Raw genomic sequence first — 10,836 nt, 5'->3', positions numbered from 1 at the left:
GCTGGTTGTTCCAAAATGCGCTTTCCAGTTTATATAATTATCAAATCTACTTTTGTCACTAGTCCAAGGTATATACACTTTGATAGCGAGTAAAACACAACACAGTTGATCTATAAAACAATATATTGTTTTTATTTCACACCAACAATCAGCTTTGGATTTTAAGTTATTACTGGTGTTTTAATATTCCTGAAGGTGTATGAGGTGTGTGCGTCATTAGTGGTGAAGAAATGTGTCAAACTTGCTCTCTATCTGACTGACTGCCCTGCTTTCTCCTTGTGACGATTTATATAAACATTCTTTTCCCATTGGAATTTTTAATATTTCTCTATTATCTATTCTTTCAATCCTTTGACCGATATCCTCTCGCATATTTCTGGGTCAAATTATGCATTTAATAGATAATGACGGGAAGTTCCACATTCCTCAAATGGAATCTATCTGCATGTGTGCAACCCATCGAATGCTTCTCTTCCCGGGATTGCCTGCCAATATCCAACAACATCTTTGCTTAAGTCTAATTTAGTTTATTTTAATTTTAAAATTTAGAAAATTAGATAATGATATATAATTTTTTATTAAATAATTGAAATAATTTTATGTTTCTGAGACTTTTGTGGTTTAGACAACTTATTCACGGCAACCATTGCTGCAACCATCAACAGCATCAGATATGTACCTTTTCTCACTATCCACGTGGGGTCTAACCCTTGGGTTAATACCACCAATCAAAATGAATAGGAAAAACCCCACTAATCATCTATGAATAAGTTATTATTTAGTTTGTTTCTTATTTAGAATTCAACCTTATTAAAAAATGACAAAAATACAAATCTTTATGATGTATATATCTATCAGGGAATGAAGATGTCGTATTCCGAAAATCATGTAAATAGATCAGGTCATTTTTTTTTTTTTTAACTAAGAAAATCCAATTTTATGACAACCGAACCAGTAGCGGCCATATTTTTTTTTTCTTAGAATGTGTTTAAAGTTAAAGAAGATAACTCAATTCGAATAATCATCATATCTTGTCGCTCCATCTCTTCAACCAGCGGCGTGCGGTTTCATTACAAACACTGAGGTCTTTGTCCATGCAGTTGGGCCCCAGTGGGCAAGATGTTAAAATGTGCTCGATGGTCTGAACTTGGGCACCACAGGGGCATTCAGCAGTTGTAGAGTAACCCCACACGAGGAGGTTGTCGCCAGTTTTTGCAACTTTTGCCCTTGCCCTATTCAGAGTGACCCACTCCGAACGGGACAGGTGTGTGCCAGGTGGTAAGGTTTCACTGGGTTCTGGCAGTGCTATATTTGTAGACTTAGGGTCTACCTCTCTCCACATCTGCAGCCGGTAAGAGAATGTAGGAGTGTCCGGTAATTCCTCCACTGTGGCAAAGCTTCGCCGGGACACAAGTCGTCTAGCCACCTCCGAGTAGCCATAGAGAGGGTGTCTGGGGTCTCGAGTTGTTTAGTACGCTCAACTCTCGCAATTATATCCCGGCGGACTTTAGGTGGTGGTATGCCACTTAATCGGTATAGGGCTGGTAGAGGTGTGCTTTTTAAGTTTCCGGTTATGATCCGGCAAGCTTTGTGGAGATCTGCGTCAATGTGGTGAGCATGGGCTGGGCGAGACCATACTGCAGTGCCATATTCCGCCGTGGAGTAACATAGGGCTAATGATGTTGTCCTTAGCGTGTGTAGGTCTGCTCCCCAAGTCGAGTTAGCCAGTATGTTGACTAAGTTAATTCGAGGCGCGATCTTCTTTCGGAGCTTGTCTATGTGTCTTGAAGGAGAGAGTTCGGTCCAGTGTGATGCCAAGGTAGACTGGATATAGTTCATTTACTAGCTCCTTACCTTTCCATTGGATCTTCAGCTTCCTGTTGGCTATGTGGTTGTTAAGGTGGAAACTACAAACTTTTGTTTTCCCAGGATTGGGATTGAGGAACCATTTCTTATAGTAGGAGGCTAGGGTTTTTAAGGCACTGGAGATTCTTTTCTCAATTGCTTCAAAGCTCTTGTCTTGTGTCGCAAGACACGTGTCATCTGCATAGATGAATCTACGGATGTCTGTAAATTCTGGTAGGTCATTTGTCAATTCGAATAATGAGATTTGTTTATCTTCAAAATAATTACAAAAAGTTATTAATCATTAAAAATTGTAAATTTTGATTTTCTTAATCAACTTCCGTGATTTTTGGAATAAGACATCTTTATTCTCTGATGAGCACGTACAAACTAAAGACGTTTCTTTTTTTTTCTTTTTTTTTTTTTTTTTTTTTTTTTGTTAATCGAGTCGAATTCTACAAAAAAAACCTTTTAGTTTTCAAAATTTTCAAATTAGAAAAAAAAACAAAAAAAAACAAACAAACAATTAGTTTCAAAAGAAACAGGTAATGTGGAAACATTCTCTGTCCAATTAGATCGAAATAAAAAAAAACTTTAAAAAAAAAACTAAAAAACTGTTGTGGAGACGCCCACTAATTAGCATACGTGGGTGAAAAGATATAGATAAAGGTATCAAGTCAGCAAGACCAGAGAGCTGTGTTTGAACGCCGGATAGGCAAGACACATGTGCCAGTTGCTCCATGAAAGACTTTAACACGCCCTCTGCCGGACAATCTTCCAACTGCAGTACAACTGCACCTTTGTAAATATATATTATCTTTTCGTCTTAATATATTTGTTTTACCTTTACTTTCTGCGTTCGTGTTGTTATTGATACAGACACAACAAAGACAATCAACAACAGAAATGGTATTGTCTGAGGAAACTGATCAGGAGTTAATCCATAGAAATTTATGACCTGGCTGACATTGGCTGACGTAAGGAAAAAACTATGTAACATGTTAACTGTTGATGCAATGACAAAGACAGATTGATCTGCAAAGATGATGACGAATGAAAGACATGTCTGTTTATTTGTAAATAAATTAAACTAAGAAATAAAAAGTATTCATGATATAACAACTAGAACATCAGAATTAATATTAAACAAAGTTTAAAAATAGTATGGCACAATCACGTTGACACATCAGTTCTCGCCAAATCACTGCAGTTAAGCAACATTGAACCTGGCCAATACCAGATGTATGTACCTTCTGGGAAGGTTGAGCTTGGGGCCGGCCCCCTCACCCTGTAAAAAGAACTCTTTGCTACAAAAGCATCTACAAAGTTGTAGATGGCCTATGCCCCTCCAGGGGCTCAAGGGCTATGGAAGTTTAAAAATAATTCCTATTTTCTGTGTGACAGCTAAACTAATTATAATTCCAGTTCAGTTTTTACAATATTTTCTTTTTTTTATGACATTTCTTTGGGTTTTTTTTTTTTCTTTTTGAAAAAGATTTTATTCTCAAAATATTAAAGACACCTACTATCCTGATTATATGAAACGGTAAGTACATATTTACTGATTTGTATTTGTGATTGTTTTAAAAAAAAATAGATATGTTTTTTGGAAAAATAGATATATTTTTTTTTTAAGTTTTTGAAAAATAAATAGATATACAGTTTTTGAAAAATAAATAGATATATGGTTTTTGAAAAATAAATAGATATACGTTTTTGAAAAATAGATATATGGTTTTGTGAAAAAAATAGATATACGGGTTTTTGAAAAATAAATAGATATATGGTTTTTGAAAGAAATAGATATACAAAGGTTTATAAAATTTGTCCATTTTTGTTTGTACGCCGCATCACTTCAACCCCCAATTTCCTGCATTGCTATAGCCTTCTCATACTTTCACATAATTGTTTACCAACAATGCTTCAAGCAAACTACCTTACCCTTTCATTTTTTATATATTGTTGACATCTGTCTGTCTCAGGAGGCAATGGGGATTCTGTACCTCAGATTAGTCCATTGTCACATTGCAGCATCTTCTGTTACTGTGCAAGCCTATCCTGGATCGACAAACTCTGTTGCAGCTGCCAATTGTAGGTGGTGTCTGTTTGCAAAAGCTCTGTTGCAACCCTCTTACGTCTGTGTTTTCTCTGGTGTGACCAGATCAGACTGTCTGAAGATATTGGCTTCCTGAGACGAAATGCACCAAACATTGATGCCTTTTGTTTTTCTACTTCCTTTTACAAAACTTAATTATGTTCTGCAAAACCGAAAACAAAAAAAAAACAACTCACCTTTTTCTCCTTTTCCTTCTTCCCATTCCCCTTGCTCTTTCTATCTCCCACACTTCCTGACCGGTTTCCAAACTTAAAATGTACCAAACATGAATACTGTAACCCTTTTCCCTCTCCCATTGCAAAACTCATGTTCTGCAGGGCAGGGAACAAAAACGTTAAAATCCACTATAAAATGACTAAACCAAACACTACAAACTAGCGATTGAAAATGCAAAGAGCTTGAAGAATAAAAACCTTCTATGAAATAACTGGATGCAACATGAATACTATTTCCAAAATAACTTGATTCTGCATTAAATAACCTGAAAAAGGGTTGATATGCCGTAAAAAACAACGGCCAAAACCAAACCGTCTGTGTATTCTCTTCTTCCATTGATCGTCTCTCTCCTCTTCATTCCTTCTTTACAACTCTTCTTCAGCGTTTGGACTTCCAGCTTGTTGGATTAATGCCACCTGCTCTTGTGTCTCGCTTGCGGACATCCTTACAGCATAGGATAAAAGGAAAAAAGTGCTTATAGCATAGGACACAAGAAAAAAAGTGCTTGAGAACAAAACTTGAAAGCCGCAAAATTAAATTTCCATATATAAAAAAAATAATCTACTTAATTGTTGAAAATAGTAACATTTCTGCATTTACTTTCATGACGAGGCAAACCATTATTTGAGGAAAATCTAACAAGACTAATAACCTCCCCTTGTTTATTTTGCTTATTATTTAAATATAATTTTTTTTTTTTTAAATTTGGCGGACCTATACATGAGTTCCCACCCTCTAAAAATATGTGTTTTACAACATTTTTAGAGCTCTGGAATACTTCATATAAACTCAAGATATATGTAACGTTCACTGAAAAAAAAAAAATGTCCATCTTTGCCGATGAAGATCACAAACATACTGATGATGCTGTCACTTGCACATGAATTTTTTTTTTTTTGTGGCAAAAATTGTGCAATCTCGAACTACACCCTCTCCTGGGTCGGCATTGTTTAATTCCAGTGGCAAGTAGAAATTCAGGAGGACTGGAAATAATGCAGAGATAAGTGGAGCGCGCATACAGCGCCTGCTATTCCCAAATGAATACCCATCTAGTACTGGCCTTGCTCATCGTTGCTTAACTTCAGTAGTCTGATGAGAACCCATGTGTCAACGTGATTATGCACTCTCACTTAGGAAGGTATGAATATATACCCATGATTATCATAGATTACAGACTAAAGTATCATATTAGCAGAAAAAAAATTTGAAGGAAAAAAAAAAAAAAAAAATTTAATGATTTTTAAGGCGGGGGTTCACTTTTTCGTTATCATATTTTTACTTCACTGCTACCTGACTTACTGTCCATTTCTTTACCGACGTGTCACGTGATTAAAAGCAAATAATTTTTTTTTTTTTCAAAATTTTTTCTGCTAATATGATACTTAAGTCTGTAATCTATGATAAGCGTCGGAAAAAAAAAAGGTGAAAAACACATTTTTAGGGGGTGGGCACTCTCGTACAGGTCCGCCAAAAACTTTTAATTAATGATTGATTTTCTACTTTATCATGTTTAGTAATTTTTAGATAATTTTCATATCGAAATCAGTAAAATAAGTAGATACCATTGGTTTTAATTGAAATTCAATATTAAGATTTTCGTTCTTAGTCGGAAGAAGCTCAAAAAAAAAAAAAAAAATACTGTCTTGTTCATTTTATACCAAAGCTGTAATTCTTGCACAAATTGGGTCGAATAGATAAGTTGGGTTGTCTCCCTTACATTGGACATTTGCAACATAGTTAACAGGTTTGATTCAGATAATGTTGCTAGATTAATCTTTTCAATTGCTTTTATATGCAGGAGAGTTCATGTCCAGAATTCTCCCATATTAAAAACAAAGAAAAATCTGTATGATGTACGTAATAGTTAAAAAACGAAAATATCATATTCCAAAAATCACAAATTTCTAAAGTAGTCTATTTTTAATTAATTTTTTTTTTTTATGAAGAAAAATTTGAAACAATTAATGGGAATTCATAGGTAATTACAATATAAATCTAGTAATCTAAGTAGGAAGTATTGTTGAGTTATCCTCTCTTTGTTCGTTGAGATATTTTTCAAAATGGCGGATGGGATAGTCACTTCTCGGATCCAAATAAAATTTGATTTTCTTATATAAAAATAAAACAATCAATTTATATGATTTTTGGAATACATTTTTGTTTTGTCATGGGTACATATATCATACAGATTTTTATCTTTTTAATATAGAGGAAATTCTGGGCTAGAATTCGTACAAATTAAACGATTAAAAAAAAATTTTTTAAATATATTTCTGAATGCTTATTTTCACTTGACAATTTTAAAGAAATATCTCGGAATAATAGAAAAAAGGATCTATGCAAAAAGATTTTGCACGGAGCACATTTAAAAATTGAACTGGTACAATTATTTCATTTCACAAAAGAGAATAGAACACTGTAACCAGATAATTGCTGAATAACTGCAACATGAATTCCTTTGTTCTGTACATGGCTGTTGTGTTGGCTTCCAAAAATGAGAAGGATCCCAAAAGAATGTTATATCATTTTGGATATTTATGCAGAATACCAACCATGCTGAAATAATAACGTTATTATTTAGAAAGCCATTCTGAACCTGGTAAGAGAAATTTCTGTTCTTTCACCTAACAATTTAATAAACAAGATACTGTAAAAATTGAATTTAACTTGGAAATCCTATCTAAAATAACATACAACATATATATATATATATATATATATATATATGCATGTTTCATTAAATAGCACAGATAGCTCTTGCTTGTTTTTCTTGTAATCCTCTTTTTCTCTTTGTCGGACTATTTTCCAAACGTTTTTTCCGAGTGAAAAAAGAAATTTCCCATAATTGCGAACGTTTCCGACCTCCATTGGTCATCCTCAGGCGAGTAGTAAAAAATAATTTTTAATTTTAATCGTCTTTTAATCGTCTTTTAATCGTCTTTTCATTTTATCTCGCTATTTTCATTTTTCAATTTCATTTTATTTTTCACTACTCGCCTGAGGATGACCAATGGATGTCGAAAACGTTCGCGATTATGGGAAATTTCTTTTTTCACTCAGAAAAAACGTTCGGAAAATGGTCCGACAAAGAAAAAAGGAGGATAACAAGAAAAACAAGCAAGAGTTATCTGTGCTATTTAATGAAACGTGCATAAAAGAAAAAATGCTGCCTAAATATACTAATATATATATATATATATATATATATATATATAACCAATAAAAAAAACTAGAAATACACCAAGACTAAAAGAAAACAACAACAATCACTCCTGATGATAATCAGATGCACCGGCAGAAAGCGCTTGAGAAGGATATGGCTGAACAACTTTTGGGCGCCATTTTATACAACATTACAGCTGAAATAAAAAAAAACTGCTCGGCGAATGGAAAAGATATCCAGAAAAAAATAATAACTCTGTCGTGTTCAATCAGACGTGCTTGAATAATGACTTGCTGCCAAAATATACAAATATATATATATATATATATATATATATATTCCAGGTTGAAAATATTCCAAAGATTAGAATCATTGAATTCCAACGAGAGTCATTGATACTGCTCAATCAAAGAGAGCAAATTTATATATTTATTTTTTTTATGCAAATATAGTCATATCTTGCTATGATGTACAGACAATTTCGATCATTACTGATCTCATCAGGCAAGAAAAATGTTGAAAATTTTTAAAAAATTGAAAAACTTTTTATAAGAAGAGGAAATATTTTTCCATGTCTAGCGTGTAGTATGGTTTAAAAATCTTATGATATGAAGTCAAAACCATAACTTATACGGGTATTTTCCGTTAAGAAAAAGAGGGGGGGGGTTAAAAAAATTTGTTGGTGGGGACGAAGTATGGAGATTAAAGGGAGAGAGAGGAAAGTTTTAGAAGGAGGGGGTCCGTGTAGCCAGTTAGAGAAGAAAGAAAGAAAAGGGAAGGGATACAAAAAAATATAAATGAGAAGGGGTATGGTAAGGTGTGAAAATAATATTTCAGACAAATTGAATTAGGTAGATGGTGGAGGTGGAATGCATTTATCAATTAAGAGCAGTTCACTGAATTTTGTTCAGGGTCGATCTATCTCCAATTCGTTCGGTCCTGGATATGACCTTAAACTATATCCAGTGATGAGGCCCCAGCTTGCAGGCTTTGGGGAGTGTGGAGGCACCCTTTAATTGCCATTGCTCCCAGGTCCACTCTGACCCGGAGTGGTAGTACCTGTTAGGGTTCCAACTATGGGTCAAATAGAAACCGACTTGAAAACAACAAATATATTCTATTAAAAATTTTTTCTTCAAAATCACTGGATTCGGCATTAAATAACCTGAAAAGGGTTGATATGCCGTAAAACAAAAACAACCAACCAATTCGTTCAATTTTTTTGTTTAGAATCTTACAACTTTTTTAAAGATGAAATCTATCTTTTTAGGGGCCAAATTAAACTCCATTTTTTTAATATACTTTATTCTAATTAAATTTACTTATTTATTTATTTGTATCTTAATGAATTTATATATTTAAGAAATTTACCAGATAGTATTTATTTTAACTTTTAGCTTGGTTGGTTGGTTGTTTTTGTTTTATAGCATATCAACCCTTTTCGGGTTATTTAATGCAGAATCCAAAGATTTTGAAGAAAAAATTTTTAATAGAATATTTGTTATTTTCAAGTCGGTTTCTATTTGACCCATAGTTGGGACCATAGCAGGTACTACCACTCCGGGTCAGAATGGACCTGGGAGCAATGGCAATTAAAGGGTGCCTCCACACTCCCCAAAGCCCGCAAGCTGGGGCCTCACCACTGGATATAGTTTAAGGTCATATCCAGGACCACTTTTAGTTTATATATATATATATATATATAAAGTGATGGTTGTGTGGTTCCAACAAGAGAAAAAAAATGTATATTTAAAAGAGTGTAGCCATCAAAAATTGTGGGGTTTTCAGCGTTATAAAAATATTTTAAAATAAAAAATGATAAAAGGCTGAAAACCCCACAATTGTTGATGGCTACACTCTTTTAAATATATATATATATATACTAACAAAAGTACCCGTCGTTAACTGGGTTCAAAAACAGCCTACAGAAAATGGACTCTGATTTATGAAAGTATCATAGGTTATGAAAAGGAAGGGTTGTAAAGAGATAGCTTCGAATGTGGGAGTATCAAAACCAAAGCAAAATATGATGAAAGTAAAAATAAAATAGATAAACTCCATAATTTATTATACCATACCTGTTCACACTGAAACACTTATCACAATATTCTGTGCATCTATTTTAAAAAACCTTGTTAAACTTTGTGACATATTTCCATTCTATGGAGGTCAGGTGAGAACGAATACCCCATAAGTTTATTATACCATATATCTTCAAACTGAAACATAATTATCAAAGTATACTTACGTAGATAGATATGGAAAGTCTTTATTAAAGTTTGTGCATATTTCCATTCTATGAAGGCCAGGTGCGAACGCAGACCCCGACAATTTTATTATACCATCCTTATTTAAGTTAAAACATACTTATCAAAGTATTATGTACATCTATATCAAAAACACTTGTAAACGTTTTTTTTTTTTTTTTCATTTTTAAATTTTTTATTTTCATACTTTGTGGATCAGGCGCGAACACAGACCCCACAATTTTAATGAACCACTGTTCTGCCAGATCAAACATACTCATTCCTGTGTCTCGATACATCTATCATTATGTGTGATCAGTTTTCTATAATAGTCAACCATATAGGAGTCTATTCGTGACCAGACACACACACACACACGCACACAAACATTCAGTTTATATATATATATATATGTGTGTGTGTATATATTAGTGTTACGACAATTAATCGGAAAAATCGGAACCTTTTGGGGTATCAGAATTAGAATCAGAATCAGCCTAATTTCCGATTCCTTTATTTTTTAAATATTTTTTTGACAATAAAAAATGAAACAAGCACAAATTGTTTTTGTTTTTTTTATTACAAGTTGTTTATTTACAACATTAGACTAAGAAGTGCCACAGAATGGGATATAAATTTCATTTACAGATTTAACATAGATTCACAGTTTAATTTATTTTATTTATTGGTCATTTATCGAGAGATAATGTTACATGATAAGGGCTGTCCCCTTTTCATGTAAGTATAAAAATAGATTTAGTTAAAATGAAAATGAAATAGCATAGACGAAATTCGAACCTCGTAACTTAGGTTTAGAAATAGATTACGAGAGAGAATTAGAAAATGGAATGTAAAACAAACCATTGTTTAGCTTAGAGATAAAATAGTTTCAAGAAAAGAATGTGCGTTGTCAATTCTGTTATGAAAAATTCAATTGAGGAATGCAACTATACAAAATAATTTAATAAACATGTTTTTAACATATTGGAAATATAGGTTACTGGGAATATAGGTTAAAATTCCTTTTGTAAACAAAGGAAAAAGTTTTGGACACGCATATCCAGAACACGTGAAAGAAGACACATGTTTTAACATGTGTATGACGTCATGGAAAATGGGAAGTTCTCGATATAGTTAGAAACTTTAGAGAAACTGGGGGAGAAACAGAGAGAGAGTCTGAGGACGACAGACAACAGTCCAGGCATGGACATTCGAACGTCTAGAAGCGAGATGGTCACTTTTGAAACTTA

The sequence above is a fragment of the Euprymna scolopes genome, chromosome 29, assembly GCF_053919585.1.
Source record: "Euprymna scolopes isolate OS-2025 chromosome 29, ASM5391958v1, whole genome shotgun sequence".
Lineage (NCBI taxonomy): Eukaryota > Metazoa > Mollusca > Cephalopoda > Sepiida > Sepiolidae > Euprymna > Euprymna scolopes.
The sequence above is the reverse complement of the archived record's forward strand: the minus strand, read 5'-3'. Positions refer to the sequence as shown.